The sequence below is a fragment of the Alligator sinensis genome, unplaced genomic scaffold, assembly GCF_000455745.1.
Source record: "Alligator sinensis unplaced genomic scaffold, ASM45574v1 scaffold1138_1, whole genome shotgun sequence".
NCBI classification, from domain to species: Eukaryota; Metazoa; Chordata; order Crocodylia; family Alligatoridae; genus Alligator; species Alligator sinensis.
The window spans coordinates 7,482-13,192 of NW_005843477.1; positions in this window are offsets into that span (position 1 = coordinate 7,482).

Here is a 5,711-nt window from a genome sequence, read left to right on the forward strand (position 1 = left end):
CCCAGCCAATGCCACAGGAGGCCCTTGTGCTCTGGGCCGGTTGACTGTCTGGCTACCGGGTATGCCTATGACCTCTAGTAAGCGTCACCGGAGAGGTTTGAAAGAACTAAGAATCCTGTGATAGTGACGTAAACCTCCTAAGTAAGGCCGAGGTAGTGTCCTTAGCAGTTTCCATAGTAGGGGTGCCAGGCCTAGTGGTGGACGCTGAGAGGCAGCTTAGTAAGGTGGCCTGTGCCCTGGCAAAAGGCCTATATACAACTTCACAGGCCCTAGCTGCCCTCAATATTGAAATGAAAGAACTAAGAGGAGCTACTCTGCAAAATAGAGCAGCCACAGATTACTTACTGCTGAGGCATAACCACGGATGTGAAGAGTTCGAGGGAATGTGTTGTTTTAATTTGACAGATAATTCCGAGTTGATAGAGTCAAAGGTGCAGAAGTTAAAAAAAGTTCTGTCTCACATTAAGCAAGGGGAAGGGTTCGACTTCTCATGGCTTACTTCTTGGCTTCCTAATTTTTCATGGCTTAAGCAAATTTTCCATGGCCTGGGCCCAGCAGCATGGACCTGGACCCTGCAGTCGGGCCTGTTCCTTCCACATTCAGCACTTTGCGGCTGCACCAAGAAACCTCCCATATTGGAAGCTTGCCCAGCATCTGCAGGTGTCCCCATGTTGGGACATCTCCTGGTCATTGCCCAGCTTCATCTTCACAGCCCAAAGTGAGGCAAGACCTCCTGCCTCGGGGCTCCTGAGCACGTTCCCACACAGGGCCTGAAGAGTCCACCCTGCCCAAGTCCCCCCAGTTAACAGTGCGGTGCATCAGTGGGGGCAGCTCCACAGGAGCCCTGGGCTCCAACTGGGATGGGGTCCCCCCTGGTTGCCTGCTGTGTGGGGAGAGACCACAACAGTGTCATGGGGAAGAACAGTGGCACTCCCTGCTGGGGCAGGCAGGCAGGAGGTGGTGCTGTCCCACGGCATCAGGAGGTTTAGCAGCAGAGATACCTCATGTGCTGGGCAGAGGGAAGGGCAGAGATGAGGTGGGGACTGGAGGGCTCTCTGCTGCTGTGTCTGGGTCAGTGGGTGGTCGGGGCAACTAATGCCATGAGGGCTTTTCTTCAAAAATCCCTCATGGCATCATGTTTGGAGACAGCCATGAAAGGGCAGCTAGTCCTCAGCTTGTCCTTGCAGCCCAAGGGAAATCCAGGTCCTGTCACTGTCCCTGTGGGGAATGGAGAGCCTGGGTGTGGATGGCTGCAGCTGGTGTTGTGGGCGCAGATACCACAAGAGCAGGGTCTGGGTCATCGCCATCCCAGACCAGTGGCAGGTCACTGTTCCATGGGCAGCAGCATGTCAGTGATGGGGGTCAAGGTGGAGCCCAAAGGGGACCGGTGTCTCCAGTGTTTTCCTAAGGAAAGATGGACCCGTGGGGACCTGGCAACTAAAATACCCATGAGGATTTCAGTCCATGTCTCTGCTCAGCCCTCCCCACCTCAAGAAATGGCAGCAGGAGGCAAAGAGGCAATGGAAGAAGCACACATGGAGCACAAGAAAGGCCGCGTTCGGTGAGGGGCCACCCTATCCATGAGGCTGTCTGGTCACTGGGAGGCTGAAAGGTGGCAAGATGCTGGAGAGGAAGAGATTTGTGGGTGAATCTCCCATCCCCTGTCTTCTGGAAACCATCCCTAGCATCACCTGTTCTTCCCTGTTGGATTTCAGAGCCCTCAAAGAATCTGTCCTTCAGGAACGCAGCAAATCTCTTTCCTCTCTTGTTCCACTTTCAACCCCTCCAGTCTCCCATGGAGACAAGCTCCTTGGAGTCAGTGCACGCTGTGTAAGGAAGGAGTTGCTCATATTTGTAGACGTGGTGGTGGGAAATCCGGGTGCTGTGCAGCAAGGAAGTTCCCCATGAAGATCTTCTGTTGTTCCAAGAGGTGGAGAGAACTTTTGTGGGGTAAGGCCACGTACAGTTGCCACCTCCATCTGGGTCATGTCTGCATGGGTTAGTGACCTCAGTATCATGACTCTGATCTGGCAGGCTGCTTCAGTGCAGGAGCTCAATGGTGGAGTGTCATTGCTTCACTCCCACGTGTGCGCTCCAGAAAAGCAACTTGTTCCAAGTGGGCTGCTGGGGTGGCAGAGCTGGTGTCCCAGTCCCAGGACTGGGGTGGATTTGATTGCCTGTCACTGCAGCAGGGTGTTTCAAGAGCATTTGCTTTGTTTTGCTCTCTGGAATGGGAATAAGAGCAGACTGGTTACATGACTGGTTAGTAGCAGCAAGTGCAGGCAGAGGGGAAAGAATTGGTAAGAGGCAAGTGGCTTGTGCCAGGAGCTGGGGGTCTTCATTGGGCTGTGATGCTGTAGTGTCTGTGTTGTGACTGTTCAGACAACCAACAAACCTCTGGAGCAGGTGTTCATGTTTTGTGTCCTCAGCACTCTCCCCTGTGCTCTGTGAGGTATTTGCTCTTCCCCAACGTGTAACCAGGAAAGTGCAGAGCAACCCATATGGCGCCACTTCTTCTTGCTCCCAGGTCTGTTTGTGTTGCAGCATTAGAAGAAATGGTATCTATACAAAAGAAATAGGCACAGGGCAGATCCAATGGAAGCCCATTAAGGGCATTAATTTCTGTGGTGACACCAGCCTCTGCCTATTTGGTCTCACTGGTGCATCAGCCCTAGGCACGTGGATGCAACCCAGCCACTCACCCAAGGCTCTCAGTGCTCCAGCACCGTTCCTCAGGTCGGCTTCACTCCCGCAGGTGGATCCTTCTGGCTACAACCCAAACATTGTTGCCTCACCCGTGACCATGGTCTAGATGTGATGGGGACCAAAAAGCTCTTATTGAAATCAAAGCAGTATTTTAGTTTTGAGGCATAGAGAAGTAGAAGCTTCAGACTGGGTAGCAGGGTCATTGGTCCTCCTGGCAGAATGAGAAAGAGCAACACTTCGTGGTAATGCTGGGATAACCCCTGACCAGGGATCCCTCTCACCTGAAGGAGCAACCCCAGCCTACTCCCTGGCTACTCCACCTCTGACAGATACAGGGGGAAGGGACCGATGCCACTTCTACCACCAGTTCCCTAATGAGGCACCCCTCAATAGCAGGAGCCTGTTCAGCGTAGGGTGGTCCTGTGTGATCATCTTCAACTGCTCATTTATCACTTTTCTGAGATCTTTTTTGACAGTCATTGCTTCCCAGCAAGCCTGCCCAAAGTTATGAATTCTTGGTGGCTTGATGTTTCCTTTGGGACAGGCATATTCAGGTCATATTAATCAGCTGAGCCTCCAATCCCAAGCCATCCACACTGCACCGATGTGGTGTCCTGTGCTCTTCACTGTTGCCAGCTGCCCTAAACTTTGTGTCATTTCTAAATGGCATCTGACTACTGTTTCATTCCAAAGTCCTGGTAGCCCAGGCAAGTCCCTGCAAGAATAACCACACTGGAAATGCACTTGCTCAGTGAAATTGCCTCTCCTACAGTTGAATTTAGGTGTGTCATTGAACTCATTCTTTACCCAGGGAATAGGTGCCATGCCTGTGACTTTGGACACATTTTCCCTAGGCAAATCTATGAATTTGTGGTCCTGCAGTTTAGGCCTGGATGAAAGAGATATCAATAAAAATACAACAACAACACCCCGTGAATGTATAACTGCAAGGCATATACATGAGGTTCCTGAGAATCCACAGCTGTAGGTGCGATCAAAGGGACAAACCCACCATGAACTGATGGTGGTGAAAGCTGCTACAGGTGATGCTTCAGGTGCCCAAGGTTGGTACTGAATCATTAGTTGACAGAAATCAAAACCACTTCTGATATGTGGCTCCTGATCTTCCCTATGCTGTGTATCCTGGTGCCACAAGACACAAAAGGGATTTGGAGAAGATTAAAGCCCCTCTCAAGGTGGAGTAGACAAGGGGGAAGACCATGCAGTTCCTCCAACAGGTGGAGAAAACGGTGGTGTGGATCTGCTCAAAATCAGGCATGCCGCACCTATGCCTGGAACGCAGCGTTCCTTTTAAGCTGTGCAGCATGCAGTCATGCAGGCATGCTCATGCCGCACTGCCAGCTGCACCTGCGAGGCTGTGCACACCACACAGCTTAGAAGGAACAGTCCTGAGTCCTAAGTATACGAAGGAATGTCGTATACTTAGACTTCAGAAAGGCCTTCGATATGGTATCCCACACCATACTGGTGAACAAGTTAAGAGGCTGTGACTTGGATGACTACACAGTCCGGTGGGTGGCAAATTCACTGGAGGGTCGCACCCAGAGAGTCATAGTGGATAGGTCGGTATCGACCTGGAAGGGTGTGGACAGTGGGGTCCCGCAGGGCTCGGTCCTTGGACCGATATTCTTCAATGTCTTCATCAGCGACTTGGATGAGGGAGTGAAGTGTACTCTGTCCAAGTTTGCAGATGCCACAAAGCTATGGGGAGAAGTGGACATGCCGGAGGGCAGGGAACAGCTGCAAGCAGACCTGGACAGGTTGGACAAGTGGGCAGAAAACAACAGAATGCAGTTCAACAAGGAGAAATGCAAAGTGCTGCACCTAGGGAGGAAAAATGTCCAGCACACCTACTGCCTAGGAAATGAGCTGCTTGGTGGCACGGAAGCGGAAAGGAATCTTGGAGTCCTGGTCGACTCCAAGATGAACATGAGTTGGCAGTGTGATGAAGCCATCAGAAAAGCTATTGGCACTTTATCGTGCATCAGCAAATGCATGATGAACAGAGCCAAGGAGGTGAAACTTCCCCTCTATCGGGCACTGGTCAGACCGCAGTTGGAGTACTGCGTGCAATTCTGGGCACCGCACTTCAAGAGGGATGCGGATAACCTGGAGAGAATCCAGAGAAGGGCCACTCGTATGGTTAAGGGCTTGCAGACCAAACCCTAGGAGGAGAGACTAGAGAACCTGGACCTTTTCAGCCTCCGCAAGAGAAGGTTGAGAAGCGACCTTGTGGCTGCCTATAAGTTCATCACGGAGGCACAGAAGGGAATTGGTGAGGTTTTATTCACCAAGGCACCCCTGGGGGTTACAAGAAATAATGGCCACAAGCTAGCAGAGAGCAGATTTAGATTGGACATTAGGAAGAACTTCTTCACAGTTCGGACTCGATGATCTACCGAGGTCCCTTCCGACCCTAACATCTATGAATCTATGAGAGTATTGCTTGTGTTGGATCTTGGTCCCAATTGAGGTGGGGGGTTATCTCTGTTTTTGGCAGAAATAAAAATGAAGCTTTGGGGAACAAGTGGAGAAAGCCTGGGGATCTGAGTGTTGCAAGGACAAAGGAAAGCTGCCAAAAATGTTAATAACAGCACAGGTGGGAATCAAATCCATGGATGCAGAATACAGTAGATTAGCATTCTATTGCTGTAACCACTCTGCCACCTTGTCCTATCATTTTGTTTGAATGTAGTGATTTCCCCGGGGTACGTATCTGCCCAGTACCAGGTACTTGTCTTTCAGATTGTGATGGGCTAGCTAGTAGTAATTTGGCCCAGGGGTTTTGAAAGGGGAAACAATGATTGGAGGGCTTGGTATTCCCTTTCCTCACCAATCAGGCCCCAGAGAATCACCCTCCCTGTCCCCTGATAGGCCCCTTGGGTCAACTGGTGGGGGAGAAAAGGGGCAGCACAGCTGACTCAGGGGAGCCCTACAAGGTACAATCAGGAAGGAGTTTCAAAGAGATAGCAGAGCTGGTTCAG